The following is a 27308-nucleotide window of genomic DNA, read 5'->3' as shown; positions in this document are numbered from 1 at the left end:
CAGAGCCCCTGGGAGCATCTGGGGTGAGCTGTGAGATCAAACCAGCCTCTCGCTCCCCCAGGATGCTTTCCCGTACTGACATATGGTGGTGCCCAGTTGTCAGTCCTGTTCCTGCCACCATGCAGGTTCAGGTAGTCTGGAACCCATGCCTAAGCAACCAATCACATGCTGTAATCAATAAAGTTGTGGCCAAAATTAATGCCAAAAACCTCAAACTAAATTCTGTGTGTATTATGTCTTTTATTTTGGGGGGTGCTTTGGGGGTCTTCACATGCAAATGGCTAGCCCAAACACCTTTTTATGTCATCCCACAAAACATCTAAGTACAACAAGCCACCCTATCATCATCATGGCCTTGGCCCCTGGATTCTTTTAAAATTATGTTTACTATTGTTTCTTTTAGAGTTGCTCAGGGACTAAGCAATGCTTTGGAGTATGAGGTTGCCATGGTTACTTTGTGTAGCAAGAGAAGGGGGTAATTGAACTCTTGGGGTTCAATGCTGAGCAGGTGCCTTTGCATATCGCCCCTTATAATAACTTTGTGCTTTTTGTATATAAACCAATATGAATTCTCTGCTCTATAGGAATGACCCAGAATGTTTAGCCTTTTCTCCCACAGCCGACCCAATCCCCAAAATGTTTGCTTTCTTCCCAAAATTCATCTACAGCTGCAAGCCCATGCATAAAACTGGGAGAAATTCACATTGAGCTCAATGTGGCACACACAAAACAAGCATAGCTGTGGCACATGGGAGAGAATGCAATTTCTCACCATCCAACAAGTGGGCTAGCCGAAGTATTGGTCCTACTTAGCACTGTAACTTGAAAAGCGATGACAAACCTAGACAGCATCTTACTAAGCAGAGACATCACCTTGCCGACAAAGGTCCGTATAGTTAAAGCGATGGCTTTCCCAGTAGTGATGTATGGAAGTGAGAGCTGGACCATAAAGAAGGCTGATAGCCAAAGAATTGATGCTTTTGAATTATGGTGCTGGAGGAGACTCTTGAGAGTCCCATGGACTGCAAGAAGATCAAACGTATCCATTCTGAAGGAAATCAGCCCTGAATGCTCACTGGAAGGAAAGATCCTGAAGCTGAGGCTCCAATACTCTGGCCATCTCATGAGAAGAGAAGACTCCCTGTAAAAGACCCTGATGTTGGGAAAGATTGAGGACACAAGGAGAAGGGGATGGCAGATGGCTGGACAGTGTTCTCCGAGCTACCAGCGTGAGTCTGACCAAACAGTGGGAGGCAGTGGAAGACAGGAGTGCCTGGCGTGCTCTGGTCCATGGGGTCACAAAGAGTCGGACACAACTAAACAACAACAACACTGTAACTTACTTGCATGTCAGTCCCTAGCAGGCATTAACAGTGCTGAAATCTCTGCCCTGACCTTACGTAACCTGCCAAAAAAGTTCACAGATGCACACACATTGAACGCTGGGAGAGTCTGTCTAGATTGCTCTACTAGACCTCTATAACAAACAGCAGAGTTAAAATCAAGCTCCTATCTAAATCTAAAATACGTTGAACTTCAAAGCCAGGAGCAGGGGCTTCATGCCAGACTTCAATGGCGACGGGAGGTATAAAAATAAGGCTTGCTCTTGGGAGGACTGAAGATCAGATCTTGAAAAAGCAACATATTTTAAGAGTGTTTGTTGGTGGTTTCTTTTTAGACCTTACAATAAGCTATTGCACTGCTATCAAGCGAGGGAAAGGAGTTGCAGCTTGGCATGCGCAGGCCCATCTAACGATTTCTAAGAGCAATCGCAGTCTTGTGGCACCTTAAAGACTTAACAATTTTATTATAGCATACACTTTTGTGGATCATTTGGCTGTTTGGTGGGTTTTCCCTCAAACCAGCATCAATTCAAAAGGAAAGCGCAAGCCCCGTTAAGTTGATATGTGTACATTTAAGACAGCCATTGCACATGTGCTGATAACAGCGCATGCACAAATGAATAAGAGTCCAAGGGGCTGCAGGGAGAGGGAAACAAAACATCAGCTGTTTTGTGCACCAGCTGTAAAATTCATCACCCCCTCTCTGGTGGGTACAGCAATGTGTGGTTTGATGATCTCACTGCATTTTAAACCGCTAATGCACACATCACCTTAGATCGCAGAAATGGATCTAGAGTCCATGTGCCTGTTAAAACATTTTAAAACGTTGGGTGCAGGGCCAGATTTAGGTTTGATGAGGCCCTAAGCTACCAAAGCTAATGCAGCTATTTATATGTCCAGCTGTCCTTTGTCAACAACAAATCGTCGCTGTTTTTTTGCATTGAATATATGCTATATGGTAATTTATGGACCTAATAGGTAACTAAAGCCATTTGCACATAACAAAATAGGTATTTTATCAAAGTAATTGTTGAACTGAAAGACAATTAAGAAGTAGTATATTAATTTTGTTGTTTAGTCGTTTAGTCGTGTCCGACTCTTCGTGACCCCATGGACCATAGGACGCCAGGCACTCCTGTCTTCCACTGCCTCCCGCAGTTTGGTCAGACTGCGAAGCATTGCCCAGAATAGTTGAGCTTTGGTTTGTTTGTATGTTTTGTTTTTTTACTAACTCAGTATTTATTTCATCCCACGATTGGTTGGACATGCCTCACCTAGGGACATTAAGATGAAATCCAAAATGGCTGAATGGCACAACCTTCCATGGAATGGCACATGATGTGCACATGAATGATCACATTTTGGCTCCCGTGATAACCAAAGCACATGCACTTTGGAAAACTGGTGATGTTATTTAGATGATTATATGTTATTGCTTTCTATATATCTGATATATTTGGGTGTCAGAGGGTGGTGCTACAGTCTAAACCAGCGTTTCTCAACCACTGTTCCGCGGCACACTACTGTGCCGCGAAACGGTGGCTGGTGTGCCGTGACGTGCGGCTTGTTTCCCGGGCGAGAGCACAAACCTGGCTGACGAGAGAAAGCTCCACTTCCGCCACCCCCGCACGCCGTTGAGGGAAAGGGAGCCAGAGAAAGGACTACAGTTCCAAGGGGCTCCTTTCGGGCAACTGTTCTCGCCGCTTGCTCTCGCGAGATGGCCCGGCACCGCTCTGTTCCCCAACCCCACCTCTCGCAAGTTCGCGCTCGCTTGCGGCGCGGTGGTTGAATGTGGGGCTGTGGCGGCGATGGCAGCGCGCTCCGCTGCCTCGTCGTCTCCTCCGGCGTTCGTCCAGAAGCTCCGTAAGTGGTGGATCCTCCGAAGCCCCTCTCCCTTTCAGGCTAGTGGAGACGAGCGCGCTGGAGCCGCAGCCGCTGCTTCTAGGGGCGCCGGAATGAGCGGCACAGGGGAACTTTCTTCCAGGTGTGCCGCGTGATTTTTTTCATGTAACAAGTGTGCCTTGGCCCAAAAAAGGTTGAGAAACACTGGTCTAAACCACTGAACCTCTTAAGCTTGCTGATCAGAAGGTCGGTGGTTCGAATCCCCACAATGGGATGAGCTCTCATTGCTCTGTCTCAGCTCCTGCCAACCTAGCAGTTCACAAGCACACCAGTGCAAGTAGATGAATCTTGAAAGACCTACATTGGCTCCCAGTACGTTTCCGAGCACAATTCAAAGTGTTGGTGTTGACCTTTAAAACCCGAAACGGCCTCGGTCCTGTATACCTGAAGGAGCGTCTCCACCCCCATCGTTCTGCCCAGACACTGATGTCCAGCGCCGAGGGCCTTCTGGCGGTTCCCTCGTTGCAAGAAGCCAAGTTACAGGGAACCAGGCAGAGGGCCTTCTCGGTAGTGGCACCCGCCCTGTGGAACGCCCTCCCATCATATTCAAAGAGAAAAACAAGTACCAGACTTTTAGAAGACATCTGAAGGCAGAGCTGTTTAGGGAAGCTTTTAATATTGAATAGATTATTTTAATATTCTGTTGGAAGCCGCCCAGGGTGGCTGGGAAAACCCAGCCAGATGGGCAGGGTATAAATAAATTATTATTATTATTATTATTATTATTATTATTATTATTATTATTAGGTACCGCTGCAGCGGGAAGGTAAACAGTGTTTCCATGTGCTCTGGCTTCCATCATGGTGTTCTGTTGCGCCAGAAGCAGTTTAGTCCTGCTGGCTCCCTCGGCCTGAAAGCAAGATGAGCGCCACACGCCAGAGTCGCCTTAAACTGGACTTAACTGTCCAGGAGTCCTTTACCTTTTACCTTTATATTGGTATGTCTACTCAGATGCAAATTGTGTCCTAATGAAAACTCTAATTGTTGCTATGAATCGTTATAAAGATAACAGTATACACATCCTATTTTTTTCTCTCTCAAGGAGGATATATTAAGCAAGGCACGGAGAGCTGAAACCTCACATGGCAGTAAATGCTAGAACTAAATTAATGAGGGTGGGCAATGTTTTGCTCAGAAGCAGTGAAATGAGACTGCTTGTTCCAGAACCAAAGTGGGGGGGGGGGGAATGCTCAATAAAATACGTATATGGCAGGCATTTATGTGATGAAAAAGCTAAGCAAAGAGAAAAAGCTATTTTGTTCTTTTCCTGGGAGATGGATGGCTAGAGCAGGATTAGTAGCTGATTGTGATCACTGTGACTACAGAGTGCAAGCAGAAAGCAGAGAGAAGATGCTAAACGGGGATAAATTAGCCTTTTTGATAACAAAATAAAAGCCACAGTCTCTGAGAAACCAACAGAATTATCTGCATTCATGCAAGACCTCTGAACTAAAAGTCCACAAGCAGAAAATACAAAAAAAATCTGCAGGGAGGAATAGTTCTACACACAAGGCACATGTTTCTGTTAATATGCCAACAGTATCCTTCTGTAATAGTAAGCAGATCTCTTGATTTTAAAATTTTATTGTTTTATTATATGGTTTTATGTATTATTGTATTTTGAATTTTTTTAATAAATAGGAGTCTATAAATATTTTTATAAACAAATAAAAAGGAACACTCAGGAAGGAGCAGTGTCCTCTAAAGTAACGACAACAAAAGGGAAGTCCTTTGTTAATAAAACAGGGGTGGCGAACTTTTTTTATCCTGAGGGCTAGACACTGGCGGAGCTTCATGCTCCGGCACCGGGGGCGGGGGCGGGGCTGGTGCAGGTTCTGGGGCCGGGTGGGGCGGGGTGCGCATTCTGGGGGCGGGGCGCCCAGGGCCCCTATCACCCCTCCCTTCCTATGCCCCTGGGGCTAGATGGCCCTTTTCCCCCAGTTTCTGATTTGCTCCTGGAATGTCCCGCGTTTCCTTAAGATGTCCCTGTTTTCATTGGAGAAATATTGGAGGGTATGGTAAAGGTAAAGAGTAAAGGGACCCCTGACCATTAGGTCCAGTCGCAGACGACTCTGGGGTTGCGGCGCTCATCTCGCATTATTGGCCGAGGGAGCCGGCGTACAGCTTCTGGGTCATGTGGCCAGCATGAGTAAACCGCTTCTGGCGAACCAGAGCAGCACACGGAAATGCCGTTTACCTTCCTGCCAGAGTGGTAACTATTTATCTACTTGCACTTTGACGTGCTTTCAAACTGCTAGGTGAGCTGGGACCGAGCAACAGGAGCTCACCCTGTCACGGGGATTCAAACTGCCAACCTTCTGATCGGCAAGCCCTAGGCTCTGTGATTTAACCCACATCACCACCCTATTTTCATTGGAGAAATGTTGGAGGGTATGGAGTTAACCAACCCCCAAGCCGTCTGAAGGCAATCCTGAATCCTGAATACCTCTGGCCTTGTTACTATCTGAGCTGCTTCCTTCGAGCCAGAGCACATTGCCTTGTTCAGATAAGTTGTGTTACCATTAAACACTTGAAAAGCAACATCTCTGCAATTAACAGTCAATTCGCTCGGCACCAACAAAGGGCCAAGATCTGGGTCACTGCCTGCTGATCTTCAAGGCGTGGGGAGAATTGTCTTCATGTGCATACAACACACCAGGGGGAGGTTTCTGCTCTTCCTCAGTATGGCAAATTTGACCATGTACATCCTAAGCTTCCTTTTCTTTTCTTTTTGATGCTGGGGAGGAAATTTTGCCTGGCAGAAGAGTTTGTATTGATATACTGACAGCCACCCTATTTTCTTTCCAATGGATATAAGGCGATGCCATCTGGAACAGCCACCCACAATAGACAGCATACATTAAACCACAGAGTCCCAACATCATCATGCCAGTCTCACTGTGGCAAAGGGTACATGCCTCTCTCATGCAATTTTCAACACGCTGGAGAAAACTAACGACTGGGAGGAATCCCCCCCCGTAGTTGTAATCATGAGAATAGCCGGGGGGGCAGGGGGGAGCTGCCCCTTCCAAATCAAAAGCAATAAAATCTGAGGTTCTGCACCCCCCAACAAAAATCCTGGCTACGCCCAATCATCAAGTACTGTAGTCTAATGGGTGGCAAAGCTCATTAACCCCGTAGGGAATAATGAGTGTTGCGGCCGGACCTAGCAGAAAAGACTGTGTGTGTGTGTTAAGGGGTGGGTCTAAGCTCAAAGAGAGAAGATGATTGGAGGGCTGAGTGTTGCTGGAGTATATTGCACGTATCCATTCCTTGATTGACAGGGCGAGTGTTTAAGTACTCAGCGTTTTTTGTATTAAGCTCATTCCTGGCTAGTGATTTGAATCTCCCTCCCACCCACCTCCTTTTCTTTGCAGGTTTAGATTGACCTTGCTATGGCGCCGCCTGTATTCAGGGGCCAGTAGGAATTTTTTCCAGTTGGCTGATTGGCTGTTGCCATCTGGTTTTTCGCCTACTGCTTAGCAATAGTCACAACTTGTTAGGTTGGCGGGTTAGGCTTTGGTTGATGAGTTTGGGAGGGGCATCGCATGGAGGTGCATGCCACTCAGTGTTGCTCTTATAGAAGTATTCCGTTAAAGGAATCCTGGGGCTCCGGGGCTCTCGTCCTTACACCCCCGCAATGGTGCGGGGCTGGGGCCAATACAGAGCACGAGCCTTGGGGAACATTTCTGGAGGGGTGTTTACTTGACTTTCCTATTGCAGTAAGTCAGAGCTGGTCCTGTCCCACCGTGGGGCAGAAGATTAACCAAAGCCTAAGGCCAACACTCAAATTAATTTGTAATTTTGAATAAAGTTGTGGCCAAAATTATGCCAAAAACAAAACCTAAAATAATGTGTCTGTCTGAGTTATTGGGGGGAATTTTCTGGGGGTCTTGGCACGCAAGGCTGGTCCAACCACAGAGGCAAACTAAGCAACATTAGGCGGCAAAGGGGAATGGGCCAACCCTGTAGTGCCCTATTGTTAAGCTGTTCAGCACAAGAAACAACTGAAGGGGTATGTGCCTGGGTGCGCAAGCATAACTGTGGGCATACAAAACTTTGCTTTGCCTAGGGCAGGCATGTCCAACTCCCAAGAGACTGCGATCTACTCCCACTATTAAAAAACAAAACAAAACTGGCAGTGATCTACCCACTGGCCAAAGTTTTTGAGCTTTTGGGGGAAGGAAGATCCAAGGTTGTTGAACTTTGGGGGGGAGCCAAAGTTGTTCAGCTTTTTTGTGGGTGGGGGAGACACTAAGTCATGGGAAGAAGACACTAGGTTATTCAGATTTGGGGGGGAAGGAAGACCCAATTTTATGGATTGATAGATCAGGGTCACACAATCGACCAGGATCAACCAGGGACACCCCGCGATCGACTGGTAGGTTGCGATCAACCAGTAGGACATGCCTGGTCTAGGGCAACAACCAAATTAAAAAATATAAGAGGCAAGACTTTAAACAAGGCTCCATATACTCCGACATGGAAATTTTAGTTACAGGTAGGTAGCCATGTTGGTCTGCCATAGTCAAAACAAAATTTTAAAATTCCTTGCAGTAGCACTATCTATCTCTCTTTTAAATCAGAACCAGTGAAGGCAGTGAATGTCCTGTGTGAGTGCCTGGAGGCGGTTGGAGGATGGATGGCAGCTAACAGATTGAGGTTGAATCTTGACAAGACAGAAGTACTGTTTTGGAGGGACAGGGGATGGGGGGGGGGGGGGACTCCCTGGTCCTGAATGGGATAACTGTGCCCTTGAAGGACCAGGTGTGCAGCCTGGGAGTCATTTTGGACTCACAGCTGTCCATGGAGGCACAGGTTAATTCTGTGTCCAGAGTGGCTGTCTATCAGCTCCATCTGGTACGCAGGCTGAGACCCTACCTGCCTGCAGACTGTCTTGCCAGAGTGGTGCATGCTCTAGTTATCTCCCGCTTGGACTACTGCAATGCGCTCTACGTGGGGCTACCTTTGAAGGTGACCCGGAAACTGCAATTAATCCAGAATGCGGCAGCTAGACTGGTGATTGGGAGCTGCCAAGACCACATAACACCGGTCCTAAGAGATCTACATTGGCTCCCAGTACGTTTCCGAGCACAATTCAAAGTGTTGATGCTGACCTTTAAAGCCCTAAACGGCCTCGGTCCTATATACCTGAAGGAGCGTCTCCACCCGCATTGCTCAGCCCGGACGCTGAGATCCAGCGCCGAGGGCCTTCTGGCGGTTCCCTCACTGCGAGAAGCAAAGCTACAGGGAACCAGACAGAGGGCCTTCTCGGTAGTGGCACCCGCCCTATGGAACGCCCTCCCATCGGAGGTCAAGGAGATAAACAACTACCTGACATTTAGAAAATACCTAAAGGCAGCCCTGTTTAGGGAAGTTTTTAATCTGTGATATTTTAATGTAGTTTGGTATTTGTTGGAAGCCGCCCAGAGTGGCGGGGGAAACCCAGCCAGATGGGCGGGGTATAAATAATAATAATAATAATAATAATAATAATAATAATAATAATAATAATAAATAATAGCACCTTAGAGACCAACTAAGTTTGTCCTTGGTATGAGCTTTCATGTGCATGCACTTCAGAAGAAGTGTGCATGCACACGAAAGCTCATACCAATGACATGGAAATTTTGATAGGCAAACTAACCCAATTTCTGTAATTATGTAAATCAAGCATCCATTGTCTTATTGAAAATATTGTCTCATTTTCAGTCTCACTGAAAGGGGCAAAAAGTTATGCAGAACAGCCTCTGGACCTGTCCCCTGCTTCCTCACATCCCAGACTTCTGAGATTTTGCCACCATCCTCTCATGTTATCAAACATACTTTCACAGTCTTGTGAACTCGATTTTATTCTGAGGATGTCGAACTCCGCAGCCAGTGCCAAGTTCTGCATAAGTACGATGCTGTCAGAATCTGTAACGGAATACAGTTAAATCATAGCCCTACTCTTAAGATGATTTTCATTTTGCAAGGAATAATAGGGCATTGTTTTAAATGAGTTTTTGCGGGGAAATGGTTACCTCAACCTTTGAACATTATGGCACAGCTGGGGAAGGCAAATTGTTCTGAGCTGAACACCATATTTGGTAATAACAAGAGCTTGGAGATCTCAGCTCATCTGCATAGTTTGGCTGAAAGTGGTACTTTGCATAATTTGTAGATGTGTTACACGAACACTTCAGATGCTACAATGAGTAGGCATAAAGCTCTCAGTTCTTAAAAAAATAAAAATAAAATAAACAGCAATTCTTAAGAAAATACATGTGCCAAAACTTGACTTGACTGAACGTTAGAATTGCCCTGCTGCTGACGCCAGAGGCCCAGTTTATTCAGCATTATTTTCCCCACAGTAACTCCACCTGCTTTCCACCAAAAATGATCACTTGAGGAATTATTAAAATGTTCGTTTTTCAGCAACTGGATAAACTGGTATTTGGTGGTGCATGAGGAAACCATTAGGATGTGAATCTGCCTTGAACCATTAGGACAGGCATAGGCAAACTCCAGCCCTCCAGATGTTTTGGGACTACAATTCCCATCATCCCTGACCACTGGTCCCGTTAGCTAGGGATGATGGGAATTGTAGTCCCAAACATCTGGAGGGCCGGAGTTTGCCTATGCCTGCATTAGGGATGTGAATCTGCTGTGAAGCACAGGACGGAGGAAGGGAGAGATTTATGAAACAACAATGGGCTATCAGCTTCGCCCAAGCCATGACAGATAACAGCAACAACTGGGGGGAAAGAAAGACGTAACATTTTACAAGGACTGGAAGAAACACCACGGACAGAAGAATTGCTACACACAGGAAGAACAAGGATATAGTTTTGAGTGCCTCCCTTGTAGATTTATAAATCATTTAATGTGTCCACACGAATAGAGGTTATTAATATTGCAGTTCTTGTATGAAGGTAAAGGGACCCCTGACCATTAGGTCCAGTCATGACCGACTCTGGGGTTGCGCGCTCATCTCGCACTATTGGCCAAGGGAGCCAGCGTACAGCTTCCAGGTCATGTGGCCAGCATGACAAAGCCGCTTCTGGCGAACCAGAGCAGCGCATGGAAACGCCGTTTACCTTCCCGCTGTAGCGGTTCCTATTTATCTACTTGCACTTTGACGTGCTTTCGAACTGCCAGGTTGCCAGGAGCAGGGACCGGGCAACAGGAGCTCACCCTGTCGCAGGGATTCGAACCGCCAACCTTCTGATCGGCAAGTCCTAGGCTCTGTGGTTTAACCCACAGTGCCACCCGCATCCGCATGGAGTAAACTCCTCTCTTTCCGGGGTGCAAGCAGTCCAGCAGTCCACAGTCAAGAAGGCAGTTTCTGCATGTGCTGTAGAAGGAAGTGAGGGGCAGATGGGGAGCTCACCCCATCACAGGGATTCGAACCGCCGACCTTCTGATCAGCAAGCCCTAGGCTCAGTGGTTTAACCCACAGCGCCACCTGCGACCCTCTAATAATAGAGGTTATTAATATTGCAGTTCTTGTATAAGGGATTATTATTATGACCGGAATGTAATGGAAATTAATAAGATTTTGGAACGCAGAAATAAGGTGAATACAGTAATCAAGCCATCAATTCTAGCACGGGGGGGCACCTTGTATAAATTCTACAATTCAGTATTTGAACTATTGTATTAATAATTGTATTATAAATTGGTATCGTTATAATGAGGATATTATTGGATTGTAATTGGAAGCTAATAAAAATTATTATAAAAACAGGGTGTGAATCTGCCTTGAACCATTAGGACGGACATCCCCAAACTGCGGCCCTCCAGATATTTTGGCCTACAACTCCCATGATCCCTAGCTAATGGGACCAGTGGTCTGGGAAGATGGGAATTGTAGTCCAAAACATCTGGAGGGCCGAAGTTTGGGGATGCCTGCATTAGGATGTGAATCTGCCTTGAACCATTGGTCGGCCTAGTGTAGCTGGCACAAGAAGGGCCAGAACTCTGGCTTAGCAGAAAAGGCAGGAATGATCATTATGCAGCAGAGAGTGGAACAGAAGGCTTTTTGTTTTGTTCTGCTTTTAGACCAGTGCAGGCTGTGCACTAACATTATAAAGCAATTTGTGTAAAAGCGGCCTGAAGCCTTACACGTGAAACACCCATGGATTCCCCCTTGCAAGCTGGGGGGTGGGTGCAAAAACTGGATTTTCAGAGAGGCTGCCTACAGAGGAAACCATCATGTCAGAAGAAATTGTTCTGCGACAGCCTGTCGGGCCGAACGCCAGCACAGACTTAAACATGGTAATTGGCTCTCCCCAAGGATACCTGGAAACACAGTTTCGTGGGAAGCAAAGCATCTCTGATGGAGAATTTTCAGCAAGTGGAGGAAGTCACAACAATTAGAGCGGGCAGAAAAATTAAAACACCACACACCACATAAGAGGAGCACTTCTGGATCCGACCCAAGAAGCTATGTAGTCCAACCACAGGCAAGGGGCGAAAGATGTGGGACATAATATGCAAATGATGGATTGGTTGAGAATAGATCTGAAATTGATGGCATGTACTTCACAGAAAGAAAATTATATGAAAATGATGTGTCGGTGGTACTTAACTCCAGTAAAACTAGCAAAGGTGTACAGAACAAGTACCAATATATGCCGGAAATGCAAAAAGAAAAGAAAAAAGAGGGGGGTACCTTTTATCATGGGGACCCAGGTGGCACTGTGGTTAAACCACTCAGCCTAGGGCTTGCTGATCAAAAGGTCGGCGGTTCGAATCCCTGTGACGGGGTGAGCTCCCATTGCTTGGTCCCAGCTCCTGCCAACCTAGCAGTTCGAAAGCATGTCAAAATGCAAGTAGATAAATAGGAACCGCTACAGCGGGAAGGTAAACGGCGTTTCCATGTGCTGCTCTGGTTCGCCAGAAGCGGCTTTGTCATGCTGGCCACATGACCTGGAAGCTGTCTGCGGACAAATGCCGGCTCCCTCGGCCAATAATGCGAGATGAGCGCGCAACCCCAGAGTCGGTCACGACTGGACCTAATGGTCAGGGGTCCCTTTACCTTTTACCTTTTATCATATGTGGTGGAATTGTACTGTAATTTTAAAATTCTGGGAAATGATATATAATGAAATGGGGGGGAAATGTTTAAATTAACATTTGTTAAAAGACCAGAAGCTTTCTTTATTAGGAATTATAGGTACCGAGATCCCAAAAGATCGGAAGAAACTGTTCGTGTATGCTACTATGGCCGCTCGGATGTTGCTGAAAGGGACAACCCCGACTAATTAGCAGGATTCTAAATACACTTGTAATGAAATAGAAAGTATGGATAACTTAGGAAGACGAAATAATTGGAGAACTATTGATATGCAGTTAAAATAGAATTAAGAGGACCCATTGATGGGGGGAGAGTCAATGAGATTCAGAGTAATCTTATCTTTTTCTTGCATTCTTCTCTCTCTCTTTTTGGAAATTCAATTTTAAAAATTATTTTAAAAGCACCACATGCCTCTGAACTCATGACCAGGGCATGTAGGACATAATCTTTTCCCTTGTCCTTTCCCAGGGTGACAATGTGGTGGCATCCTGCCTCTCAAACTCAGTATAAATTTGTAGCGCAGTAGATCATTACATCTCAGGATGGTTACAAATCTCAGCTGGCCAATATGTTGCCATTTAGGCCATAGTCCTGTTTCGAGCGATAGAAATATTCACCTCTGTGGAGAACCTTGTTCTGTCAGGCCTATACCATAGGCATAGCTGCCAAGTCTCCCGTTTTCCCCAGGAAAACCCCTTTTTTACTTACCTTTTCCCGGTGGTCCCCCGTATCACTTCATCTCCCGTTTTTCTCCGTTATTTTCTCCTGCCGGCGGCCATTTTTTTTCTTTCCGATTTACCCTTCTATGGGCACCAAAAATGGCCACCGCCAGCTTCAAAAGCCGCATGTACGCATGTCCGGAAGTGCATAGACGTCACTTCCGGTGTTGGCGGCGGCCATTTTGGTGCCCATAGAAGGGCAAAGCAACACCGGAAGTTACATCGACGCAACTTCCGGTGTCAAATGGCTGCCGGACCCGGATTCTGCAGTCCGGAACTTGGAAGGTAAGACCATAGGCGCGACAGGCCGCTTACCCAGCTGAAATCCTATCTCCACTCACCTGGGTAGAAACCCTATTGAACTCAGAGTCTGGTGTTGCAGTCCCTCAGAACTCCACCAGAGGGCCGGAGCCTCTCTCTGATTGGCTACCAAGACAGCTGGTCAGAGGGGGGTGGATCCAGCACCTTGGGCGGGAGAATAAAAGGAGCCGTTTCTGAGGGAGGGAGTTGGATAAAGCTGGAATTGAGATGAGGGAATAGGAGAGGGCTTGTCTGAGCGTCGGTTCAAATTTGAGTTGAACATCTCTGGGCTCCTCCAGATGATCTGCTTATTGAGCATTTACCCTGACTCGTTTGCACAAAGCTTACGTGAAGGCTATGTAAAGGCATTCATTCGTATTTGTTTGCACAGAATGAACGAATGAAACTTTATTTGCATCAGCTATTCACCATAGCAACAAAAGAACATTGGGATGAACACAGAACAAAATAAAAAGTCGATTATATAAAACACAGTTTATATAGTGGACCTTATTCTGATTGTCCCAGAGGTTTTCCCACCAACTGATTTCTATCCCACAGTTTTTACTGTATTCTATTGCCGAAACAAAAAATATGAAGAAGTGCGCATGCACACGAAAGCTCATACCAATGCCAAACTTAGTTGGTCTCTAAGGTGCTACTGGAAGGAATTTTTTTATTTTGTTTCGACTATGGCAGACCTACCTGTAACAGTATTTTATTGCCTAATGGTAAAATAGACATAAGTAGATTTGTGTTGCCAGAGCACTTTAATCAGCTTTAATTACGCAAACCTAAGTTTACAGTATGCAATTGAATGACTTCCACAAAATACCAACAGTCTGGATAATGATCAAATGGGGTCGTTTTATCCTTTATACTGTATTAATTTTGTTTGATTTCCTTTTAAACTGCTTAGCTTTTTTTAAAAAGTGTGTGTGTGTGTGTGTGTGTGAGAGAGAGAGAGAGAGAGAGAGAGAGAGAGAGAGAGAGAATAAAATATTACTACTGGAATTCATAATAAATATACATGCTAACTCTTTAACACTGGTTTACTACCGTTTCTATCTCTATGGCTTGCATGTCACCAATGGTAGTTTGGTATAATATTATAATTGGCAAATTTAGCAGTGGTTTCACTAATCTTTTTCACTGGGCTAAGAGAATACGAGAGAGAGAGAGGGAGAGAGACAGAGACAGAGACAGAGAGAGAGGGAGAGACAGAGAAAGAACACAAATGGTTCAGGGATAGAATCTAAGAACTTCTGGTTCCTAAGTATAAATAGCTGAGCAGAGAGTTTCCTTTCCAAGTGTCATCCAAGCGCACTTATTCAATAAAAAGAAAATATAGAATACACACTACTTTCCACCCAGTGGGGGCGGCAGACAGAGAATAGAGAAAGTGTTCACTCATCAATAAAAGGTTTATCCACTGATGAGGTGGCACTGCAAACTGCACAGAAAATATGCACTTTAACGCTCAAGTGAATGTGAAAATAATTTGGTGCTGTTTAGAAAGCTAGAGGTGAACACATCTACCTCACCTATTGTGTGTATCTGTATCTAAAAAGCTCGAGCAGCAGATGGGACCTCAAGGTCTCTGTGTTCAACATTATAATTAAGCTATTTCAACGCAACACTCAGCTTTTTACTCTAACCACCAATACAGTATGTTGTCTTTCGCTAAAAACAATGCCATTCTTCAGCTGCTCCCTGACCATCTGTATGAGGCTGGGTACTGTTTCAGCTACCGGTACAAGTAACTCCTTCAGTGGGCTCATGTGTCCTGGAAGTACTGGTGAACTGTAGCTCATCCTGACAGGAACAGCTGGACAACAGTCCCCTCACCACTGTTCATTGCCAAGATGTGGCTGGTTTATTCAACATCAAGACCTGTTGTGTTCTAGGCAACTCTTTTGCTCTCCATCCATCACTCTTTAGTCCTTGTCTCTGTTTCACCCCTTCCTTCCTTCCTTCCTTCCTTTCCCCTGAACTTCCATCTTGGAAGGCTGAAGACTTGGAAGCCTTGGAAGGCTGAAGAAGTCAAAAGTCTCCTGGAGTGGCTCTCGTGGGCAGTAGTTCTTCAAATCTAGATGAAGCGCAGTGGCCTTGTGCAATCCTGAGATGGCCGTTGCCTCCCATCTGAAGTGCAGCAATCCGGTTCCAGTCCAGGGAAGCCCGTTCTCTGCTCTCCACTTCTTCCCTCGCACCAACAGGTCTTTCTTTCCCTCTTCTGGCCCAAGAGGAGATGGCAGAGACTCTGGATGGCAGCCCCTATGACCTGAGCGACCGCCTCGTCCTGGACCTGTTTGAGAGCAGCCACTGCTCCACACCCGACTTGCAGCTGATCAGGAGAACTTGTCCAAGGACACCTTCCTCCTGAAGCACTTACAGAAGAACAGGATGGCCTTTGCCACCATTAAGCTCCTGATGTCTTTCAAAAATGTGAAATATTTAACCAGAGATTGGTGGGTGACCCTTTATGCACTGCAATTTTCAGAGCTGCTGGAGGTCAACGAGGAAGGGACAAAGGTGTGAAGGAAGACCCCCCCCCCCCCCGTTCCCAAACATCTAGTGAACATCCCTTCAAGCAAGATGCTCCTGGCCTGGAACATCCTTCCCCATGAGCAGGCCATCCACGGCTCTCTCCAGTTCCTCAACAACATCACCAAGCTATTCAGCCCCGCTGGTGACATCGCCTCCATCCAAATCCTCTGGACTGGCAAGAAGCTCCCCTTCATATGTGAGCATCACGGTACCCTGAGCTCTTGACCAAGTGTTGCAATGAGTGGAGACATAAAGAAGAGAACATCACATATATGTGATGATCTGGCTGAGCTAATGGCGAAAGGCATTTGTATGACAATCCTTCGGGAGATTAAGCAAAGGACTTTTCTCTTATTGTTGACTCTACCCTAGACATTTCTCATACAGATCAGTATGCATTTGGTGGGGGGGGGTATATTTGTGTTTTGTGCCAATTGGCAACCACACTGGATAAAACTTATGTGAAACTGTCATCAGCAGGCTTCAGAAGTATGGTATTGACATCAGTCGTTGCAAGGAGCAAACATATGATAAACAAGGAATACGAGCGGTTAGTAACAGGGTCTGCATGCGTGCAAAGTATGAAGTATGAAGAATTATGCTAGGTGTTGCAATTTCCTGAGCCTAGTTGGCCAAAACAGCATGGATGATGATCTTTCTACAGCAGGCATCCCCAAACTGCGGCCCTCCAGATGTTTTGGCCTACAACTCCCATGATCCCTAGCTAACAGGACCAGTGGTCAGGGGAGATGGGAATTGTAGTCCAAAACATCTGGAGGGCCAAAGTTTGGGGATGCCTGTTCTACAGTGAAGCTATTCATGTTTCCTGATGCTTTATATGGGTCTGCCCCCACCCTCCCCCAGTATCTATGTACAGATGGCAATTACCGTATTTTTCCGTATATAAGGTGACCCCTATTTTTTCAGCCCAAAATTAAAAAATAAATAATTGCAACATTTAGTGTATAAGACAACTCCCAATTTTAAACTTAAAAAAATTGGGGGGAAATATAGTCTTATACACAGGAAAATACAGCACTTCAAGACAATATTGACCACTGGTCCAACTCCTCACTCTGCCAGAAACCCCCCCCCCTGCCTCCTGTCACAAGCAAGCAGTCCTGCAGTGAAGATGTCTGACCCTGTTTCAGAAGCCTTAATAAAGATAACCAATGATTCCAAAAAGAAAGCAGTGGTTAAGTTAGGAGTAAACTCTTTGGCAAAGAAAACGAAAACATTTGGAAACATTTGGAAATTTCTTTATGGCATTCTTTTGGCAAAAAGTCCTTCACAGATTTGACTGTGTCAACAAACTCTTACAAAAACTGGACCTTGATGTTGTGTCAGAGAAAAATCCTTTCTTCCATCATCACCTTTATCCATGGCCTGTGGAATTAACTTCAAAGAACATGAGGAAGATGCAAAGGAACTGTCAGAGGGCCGTCGTGACTACTCTAGAGTAACTCCGCTTGAGTCCAGTTTGTCTTTAAAGACTTTTATCGTGCATAGTATTTACAGTGCACAGATAGCTTAAAACATGACCTCTCAGTCCGAACCAGAATCTGGCAATGGCGTACATCTGTTCCTACGCCAGCAAAGTAGTTGGGGAACCCCAAAACGCCTCCCCCTTGACCTGCGTCGCGGTGCTCTCCTTAACTCTTGCGCTGGAAGGAGCAGTGCCCTCTCAGCCTCCTACTGGTCAAAGCGGTGTAATGGCTCTCCAGCATCCTGGAGCCCTTGCCTGCATCTCTCCTCCCCTGAGCTTTCCCATCGTTCTGCACACTGGCTGCTCTCTCCCTCCGAGTCTCTCCCTTCCCCCCTGGCTGCTTCAGACCCACTGCTGCTCCCTGTGCTTGGCGAGGGGGACATTAGGATGATGTCACCCTTACAGGAACTAAGTAATCAAGTGGAAGCCACATATTAAGGCTTCCTTAGCTCAGGGACACAAATCTGTTTCTGCAGAAAACTGAATGCAGACTAACAGAAGAAGAAGAAGAGTTTGGATTTGATATCCCGCTTTATCACTACCCGAAGGAGTCTCAAAGCGGCTAACATTCTCCTTTCCCTTCCTCTCCCACAACAAACACTCTGTGAAGTGAGTGGGGCTGAGAGACTTCAGAGAAGTGTGACTAGCCCAAGGTCACCCAGCAGCTGCATGTGGAGGAGCGGAGACACGAACCCAGTTCCCCAGATTACAAGTCTACCGCTCTTAACCACTACACCACACTGGCTCTCACACAGGCCAAGATAAATTCAGGGTTGAAACATACTGCAGTACAGTGCCTTAGATAAACTTCAGGTGGAAACGGAGAACCACTCCTGTGCTTACGCAGAAATTATGAATCTATTTGAATTCCTTGCAAGACTGGGCCATTCTTCCTAAAAACCATGCTACGCTGGAAAAGGACACAAAAGCTTTAGTGAGAGCTCACCCAAATGATCTGCACATTTTTCTGCTCTCCGAACTCAAAATATTTTATTCATTTCTTAGATACTGCAGAGGTGTCTGATGGATCTGAGACTACAGCACATAACAGTAAGGTTGAAGCCTTTCCAAATATTACCACAGCTCTCCGCCTTTATCAAAGCCTGCTAGTTTTGAATTGTGAAGGAAAGAGCATTCTCCAATGCAGACTTTATTTTTTTTTAAAAAAAAAGTTATGTTCCACAATACTACAGTCAAGATTGTCATTATCTGTTCTAGCCATAATAATGATGATAATCTCATCTCTGAATTTGCAGCAAGAAAAGCAGAAAAAAACGAGACATCTTTTTAAATATTCTGAATATAGTTTGTCATTGAGTATAAATATTTTCTATAACTTTAGTCATAAAATCTTTCATGAATCTTAACATCCTGCTGTCAAATATAGCTGTTTTTTGAAAGTATTATATGCACACTTTTTTTCAGCTGAGGGGAAAAAAAATACCACTGACACAAGGTGCTGTTAGGACGAGGAGGTGGGAAGGAGCTTGGGCTTTCAGCCTCTCTTTCTCCATGGCGGTTCTCCCACCCTCCCGTCCTCAGTTTAGGGTTGTTTGTGAATGGTATGACCTTGCTATGGATCATGTCAGTCGCCATATTTCGGGGCCAGGCAGGAATTTTCCCATCTGGAAAATTGGCACCAGCCATTTGGTTTTTTTCCTACTTCATAGCAATCAACACAACTTTGTAAGGCAGATAAAGGTAAAGGACCCCTGACAGTTAAGTCCAGTTGCGAACGACTCTGGGGTTGCGGCGCTCATCTCGCTTTACTGGCCGAGGGAGCCAACGTTTGTCCACAGACAGTTTTTCCAGGTCATGTGGCCAGCATGACTAAGCCACTTCTGGTGAACCAGAGCAGCACACGGAAACGCCGTTTACCTTCCCACTGTAGGAGTACCTATTTATCTACTTGCACTTTGACAGGGAGCTCACCCCGTCGCGGGGATTTGAACTGCCAACCTTCTGATTGGCAAGCCCTAGGCTCAATGGTTTACACCACAGCTTCACCCGTGTCCTGACTTGTAAAGCAAATAGGCATTGGGTAAACTTAGATCTTGGTTGGAGGGAAGGTTGCAGCCTCCGCCTGCCCTTCCACAGGTAAGGTTATCCTGTTAAAAGGATCAAGGAGAAGTGGCTCCTGTCTTATGCCCAGACGGGGGCTAGGGCCATACCACTCCTCCAATAGGGACCATGTGGGGGATGCCCCAATTTGACGTAGGTCATAGGGCATCCCTTCCAGTTGTCTTTACACTTAGTGACACTGCCATCAGACAGGCTCGAGTGGTATAAACAGTTGCTTATCCCAATGCCTATGGCCAAAACCTTCATATCTGTAACCAATAAAGTCAGGGCCGTCTTAAGCGCCCCTGTCGCCATGGTGCGCCGGATCTCTCCGGCGCCCTTCCGCCCCGTTTCCCAGCGCAGTGGGCGGGTGGGCGCGGCGCTGCTGCGCGGCGGGCGGGCAGGCACAGCGCGATCTCTCCGGCGCCCTCCCGCCCCGTTTCCCAGCGTGGTGGGCAGGTGGGCGCCGCACGCAGCTGCGCAGCGGACCGGCCAGCCAGCAGGCGGGCACAGCTCGCGGCGCCCTCCTGGCGGGCCGGCGCCATGGTGCCCTGCGCCACCGGGGGTCTATGTAGAGCCGGCTCTGAATAAAGTTATGGCTTACAGTGGTACCTCAAGTTACAAACGCCTCAGGTTACAAACTCCGCTAACCTGGAAGAGTTACCTCGAGTTGAGAACTTTGCTCCAGGGTGAGAACATTAGAGAAACAACCAGAAGCATACTTGTTAGGCTTGGTGGATAAAAAAAAAATATCCACAAGCAAAGAGGAAAATCTTTCTGTATGCAGGTACGGCTGCTAGAATGGCGACTGCGGCAAAATGGAAGCAGGAAACAGTACCAACAAAGGAAGAATGGTTATTTAAGTTAAACGAATATCTTTTACTAGCAAAACTAACCGCAATAATAAGGAATCAATCCAAACAGAGTCTGAAAAACGAATGGAAAGATTTTGATGTATATATGACAAAACACCGTTCGGTAAAAAATACGTTGGTAACTTTGGACTAAAATGTGGAGAGTAGATCAAAGGATAGGAAATTAAATTGTAGATCAATTAATAGAGGAATAAGTAAGTGAAAATATGGAATGCAAGGAGTAAATTATGTTCAGTGGATTTATAAGGAAATCTATAATTTATAAGGGGTGGGTTTAATTAAATGGATAAATATCTATTTTTTATTTGTGTGCTTGAAAGGAATCTAGACATGTTGAAATCCAAATTTTCTTCATATATATATATATATATATATATATATATATATATATATATGGATTATATATATTATAATATATTGGCGTGTACTGCAATCTCGATAAAATTCATTTTCTGGGGGGGAAATAATAATAATGTGCTCCCGGAGCAGCGGCAGCAAGAAGCCCCATTAGTGAAAGCACGCCTCTAGTTAAGAACAGTTTCAGGTTAAGAACGGACCTCCAGAACAAATAAAGTTCGTAACTAGAGGTGCCACTGTATTTGATTCCATAAAACCAATATTCTGTGTGCTGTCTAGTCAATCCTTAGGGAACAGGGTGGTCACGGGTTCTTGACACGCAATTATCAATGAGAATACCATGAAGTCAACATAACTGCATAACCAGAGTGGCTGAAGGTGAGCAACTGACAGGGCCATCTTAAGCATATCTGGTGCCCTGGCGCCCTGGTGCGAAGATCCCTCCGGCGCCCCCCCCCCGTTTCCCAGCGCATCTGTCTGGCGGGCGCAGTGCGGCGCCCCCCTGGCCCTGCGCCACCCAGCCTTGCCATAGGGCCGGCCCTAGCAACTGAGAGCTCTTCAACACAATGCCTACTGTTCTTAATTAGATCTGGTGGTGTGTGTCGTGGCCCCATGCTGCCAAGCCACGACAGAGCTCAGTGGCAGGAGAGGCCAGCCAGCTAAGTCTCAGGGGAGTACTTGCCTGAAGACAGAGTCCGTATGCAAGGTTCAGTCCAGTCCTGAGGTCAGGAGTATCTCAGTTCACGTAGTCAGGTGGTCCGGGGGTCAAGAAAGCCGAAGGTCCAAGGTCTCGAAAAGCAAGAAGCAGCAAGGTCTGATCAGCAAAAGTGTTGTTTCTGCCAACTGACTGAGACTGGAAACCCTACTTACTTGAGAAAACTGGAGCCAGCTGGTTCTCATCAGGAGCAAGAAGGGTGATTAGCGGCAGGTGAAGTCACTCTGACTTCTGCTCAGCAGGTGAAGCCGATTTCTGGCCCGTGACAGTGTGACAGCAAACTCTCCATTAAGCATGTCCCTTTTTGTGGACATTGCATTTCCCCAAACTGAGATGTTGGTGGACTACAACCCCCACAATCCCTGGCTATTTGCCTTGCTGATTAGGTCTGATGGGAGTTAAGAGTCCAAAAATATCTTAGAGGGCCACCGATTTCCCACCTCTGCTTTATACTGTCTGAAATCCTAAATCGGAATTAGAATTCTAAACTACCACCAGAATGACAACAGCATACAGATACAGAAATAAAGAAAGAAATAAGGCAATGTAAAAAAAAACCAATGTAATTCAAATAGCATGTTTTACTGGAATCATAGTGACAATGGGTAGTAGGTTTTTGGATTAACAGAGCACTTCTTTCCTCCCTGGGGAATTCTGTGAAATTTCAAAGATTGTCAGACTGCTCTGTCAAATGTTTGGTCTAATAAAAGCTAACATCCAAACTATTTCTTACTTAGTGTGAAAAGAGTTATTGGCAATGTTCAATTTTCACTCTGCTGCTTGCATCTACAGGGTGGCAGATTAGCATTTTTTTTATTTTTTTCAGTTTACAATCTAAATTTCCATTAAGGCCCACACATTGCACAAGCCCTCTTCAAGAACTCCATAACGTTCTTGTCGAAAGCTGTAAAAACTCCATCGGTTCTTACCACTCCTCCACTTAATGGCATTTGTCATAGAGTGGAGCAGCCTGACAAGAGAAGTAAAAATCGCCCAGTTGCAGCTATAAACCTGCTCCTCACAGCCAAGCACATCTGACCGTTGTTGAATAACATCCCACCATTTGTCTTGCATTTACCATAACAGAAGGGAAATCTGATCAGGTCGTATAGGTGCCCTGAACTTGGAAGAGGTCTATTGCAATGTGTCCGTTAACAGACAATGGAAACAAGCCAGCAAAAATGAATCATGCCTAAAGGGCTAACTAATGTGGAACTGTGCTCCCACATCTTTCTTTCTTTTTTATTAAAGCAAACACTCTTTGAGGGATAGCAGAGAAGTGGTAGGAGGAAAGGGCTGTACTTTTCTCTCTTCCTGCCCACTATTTCAACATTCAGAATATAAGAACTGTTGCCTCAATGCTATGCACTATTATTAAAATTGTTGTTGTTGATCTTCCTTCCTTGAGATATATTATAGCCAAAGGGCTGGCTGCCACCGATGAATTCAATTCATCTTTGTACGGGCTCCAGCAATTTAAAAATGCAACAGTTAAATCAGTTTACAACAAAGCATTAGGGTGGGTCCTGAAACCATGCACCTCAGGTGTCAAAGATGTATCTTCCGCATGGAGTAAAGGTAAAGGGACCCCTGACCATTAGGTCCAGTCATGACCGACTCTGGGGTTGCGGCGCTCATCTAGCATTATTGGCCAAAGGGAACCAGCATACAGCTTCCAGGTCATGTGGCCAGCATGACAAAGCCGCTTCTAGCGAACCAGAGCAGCGCACGGAAACGCCGTTTACCTTCCTGCTGTAGCGGTACCTATTTATCTACTTGCACTTTGACGTGCTTTCGAACTGCTAGGTTGGCAGGAGCAGGGACCGGGCAACAGGAGCTCACCCTGTTGCAGGGATTCGAACCGCCAACCTTCTGATCGGCAAGTCCTAGGCTCTGTGGTTTAACCCACAGTGCCACCCGCATCCGCATGGAGTAAACTCCTCTCTTTCCGGGGTGCAAGCAGTCCAGCAGTCCACAGTCAAGAAGACAGTTTCTGCATGTGCTGTAGAGGGACGTGAGGGGCAGATGGGGCTCGTACACCTGGAAAGGAGAAGGACAACTCTGATCGTAAATCTCTGCTGCCTTGCAGATTATCTTTGGAAGAAGAAGAGGCTAAGGAGTAAACTCTACACAAATCCAGAGTGGAATCCCTAAAGCAGTTGGGTGGTGCCTTGTGTGCCTCCTTCTGGCAACTCTGCTCTGCTTTCCTTTGGACCACATCAGCCAGGCCGAGAGGGGGGTCATCTTCTGGGCATCCCAGGACGTCCACAAACACTGCCCAGGCTTCAGCCCTGGGGAAAGTATTTTGGTGCGGCTAACACAGCGGTTTGACTTCATCCATTATCTCGAGACAGAAAGGTGCCCACAAGACCCAGCCTGTTAATGAACAGAGCTAGTTCAGTTATGTGACATAAATTAAAACACAGTCAGAGCCGTCTTTCCCATCGGGCTTACTGGCATGTTGTGCCAGGGCACCAGCCTCTCAGCCTCTCAGGGGCACCCCAGTGAGTGGGGGAGCTGCGCGGCTTTGCCAGCGGCCTCCCCTTTCCCTCCTGCACGCCCGCCAGCTGCGCCCCATCAACCATATGGCTGGCGGGCGTGCAGCTTGCCTCCCAAGCCTCCACAGGAGGAGAGCAATCCCCACAGAGGCTTAGGGTGGAAGGTGCGCCCCGGCAACTATATGGCTGGTGGGCGTGCAGCTTCCTTCCCAAGCCCCCGCGGGAGGAGAGCGATCCCCGCAGAGGCTTGGGAAAAGGTCGACAACTCTGCGAAACGGGGGTTGGAGCGCTGGAGGGATCTTTGCACTATGGCACCGGATATGCTCAAGACGGCCCTGAAGACAGTTCCAGAGGACGTTGCTTAGATGGGAGTACCAGAAGCCACTGCTTTAAGGGGAGGTGGAACAGATTTTGTATCCCTTCGCAACTGTACTTCTGGACGCAGCACTACACCCTCCCCCCCCCCCAACCTCAGGTCTTTCCTCAGCAAGCCTCCACCTGCCTGCCTTCTTAGACCCAGCAATGGGGTGGCTCTGCCTGTCATTGGCTCTGGTTGAATGGACAGCTGTTTTCCTTGCCTTCCAGTCCCTATCAGTCCCAACAGGCACCAGCCAGCACTGTTTTAACTTGCTCTCATAGGCTTCACTTGGAGATCTGTAGGAAAAGAAAACCACTCAAGTTAGAACTGCTCTTAAGTTTTTTAAAAAACCAAAAACACCCAACACCACCCTCATTGATATTTTAGGATACACACTGTATTGGGTGTTGAAAAATGATAGTGGCTCTCTTTCGCCATAGACCAGTAAAACTACGAGTGTTCAAAACAAAAACAAAAAAATATTTTATTTCCACTTGAGGTAGAAAGTCCAGATTACTTTGCTTCTCATCAATGAGAAGCCGGTTCTTGCCTTCTGGAGCAAACACTCAGGTTAAACCAGGCACCCCCAAACTCGGCCCTCCAGATGTTTTGGGACTACAATTCCCATCATCCCTGACCACTGGTCCTGTTAGCTAGGGATGATGGGAGTTGTAGTCCCAGAACATCTGGAGGGCCGAGTTTGGGGATGCCTGGGTTAAACCAATCCATGAATGACAGGAGAGGAAAACAATATTTATTGAGCTGTCATAGGATATTTTGTCACTACTTGACATAGCTTAAATTGCTCTCCTGAAACCTGCGCAGCTCCTGGAAAAAGGGAAGAAGAAGCAGCCACTGTCTATGGTCTGCTGAACTAAGTGTACCTGTCTCGCTCTCCTCCAAAGTGTACGTAGAGCTGAAGCTTTATTTATTCTGCAGTGTTTTACAGCTACTGTGACTTTCCTTGGAGCTGTCTACATTTCAAGAAAATATCCTCTTTATACAGGCCGCCTGCCAGTTTGAGAGATGTTCCTCCCATGGACACACTGCTTCTTACAGAGGCATATTTATCTCTAGTTTTTTTCCCCCAGGTTAAAAAAGTTGTATGCGGGTGAATCCTTATGACAACCAAAGGAAAATTACTAAAGGAAAATTTAATGAAGATGATGTATAGATGGTATCTTACACCAGTAAAACTAGCAAAGATATATCACAACCAGGATAACAAATGTTGGAGATGTAAGAAAGAAGTAGGCTCATTTTATCACATGTGGTGGACATGTCCACTAGTGAATGACTTCTGGAATAAGATTTATAATGAACTTAAGAAAGTGTTGAAAAACACATTTGTTAAGAAACCAGAAGCATTTCTAGTGGGCATTGTAGGGAAAGAGATTCCAAAGAAGAATGCATCGTTTTTTATGTATGCTACGACGGCAGCGAGACTTTTGATTGCTAGGAACTGGAAACTACAAACACTACCAACGATTGACGACTGGCAGATGAAGATGATGGAGTTTATGGAACTGGCTGAGATGACTGGAAGAATCCGCAACCAGGGAGAGGAAGCGATGGAAGAAGAATGGAAAGATTTTAAACTGTATCTTAAAAAAACATGCTAAAGTAACATATTAGATCAGAAATTAAGTTGTAAATAAACTGTGGAATTTAGGAATATGTGATATGAGAGTTAGAAAACAAGGTTAGGTAAGGTGGTGAAAATGATTTACGGTAGAATTTGCTAATTACAAATGTGTTAAAGAACCACAGGGAGGGAAGCCCGAGGAGGTCCCATTATATCATGTGAGACGATAAGAGAATTGTTACTGTATGTGTTTTTCTTTTTTTTCCTTCTTTTTTACTTATGTGTCTTTTTTCTATTTTTTATATATTGTTGTTATTTTTGTGAAAACACTAATAAAAAATACTATAAAAAAACAAAGGCAGGGAGTTTAGCAAATTTTGTGTGTGTGTTTTAACTTAATTATAAGCAAAAGAAATGTTAAAAATGTTGGTGAAGTTTTAATGAAGGTTCCAAAGGGGTCTTGGCTGGTCTGTTAAGGCAAATGGGATAGTGCCCCACCTGCCTGCCTTCCCATATTATTACAGTCCATGGGGTGGCTCTGGCTGTCAGCTTCCTCTTCGGAGTTGCCATTATAGTAATCAGCTGGGACGAGTACAGAACATACCTGCCAAGTTGCTGTCGGAAAAATAAGGGAGCGGGCCGAAAGTAGCAGAACGGAAGTAGCGCTGCCGCCAATTTGGAACTGGGCGGAGCATGCTCAGAAGTGACTTTTGATGCTGCTTTGCCCAGTTCCAAAATGGCCGCCGCGCCAGAAGTCGCACTGCAGCCATTTTGGAACTGGGCAGAGCAGCATCAAAAGTCGCTTCCGAGCATGCTCCGCCCAGTTCCAAAATGGCCACCGCACCAGAATAAACCGGGGAAAAACCAAAAAAAAATCTGTTTTTTCAGCTAGGAACAGCTGGAAAAACAGGGATTCCCCGGGGAATACGGGATACTTGGCAGCTATGGTAAGGAAGCAAAACTGGAATTAGTTGGTTCTGTTTGCCAGTGGCTCTGGCTCTATGTACTCTTGGCTTCGCTGCATTTTGCCCTAACGGAACCGCCGACCTTCTGATCGGCAAGCCCTAGGCTCTGTGGTTTAACCCACAGCACCACCTGCGTCCCCCATACCAGAGATACTACCCCTCCCTTAATACCTCATACACCCCAACAGGCTGGATCAATATGGTAAAGAGCTTTTACTGACATGGTTTTGCGTATCTCTTTGCTGATGCTGTAATGGAGAAGAGACCCTCATCTCATTTTCAGTTCTACATTTTGCCCACCCCAAGTGAAACCCTGACCGTACCTCATTCCACAGCTCATCAGGGCTTAATGCTTGTCACCCATTGATGGTCAACTTGCAGGTATGAATGAGTTGATCACCAAAGACAGAAGATGTTTACCACCCAAGGTCAATCAAAACACGTTGGTTTTTCAAGAGCAGTGACTGATGCCATGGTGGGACCATATATTTGTCAGTTTGCATTTCTTGGTACAGAAAGTATTGATCTGATGTGTA

The sequence above is a fragment of the Zootoca vivipara genome, chromosome 7 (assembly GCF_965207765.1).
Source record: "Zootoca vivipara chromosome 7, rZooViv2.hap1.1, whole genome shotgun sequence".
In the NCBI taxonomy this organism is placed as follows: Eukaryota; Metazoa; Chordata; class Lepidosauria; order Squamata; family Lacertidae; genus Zootoca; species Zootoca vivipara.
This window is presented reverse-complemented; position numbering follows the sequence as displayed.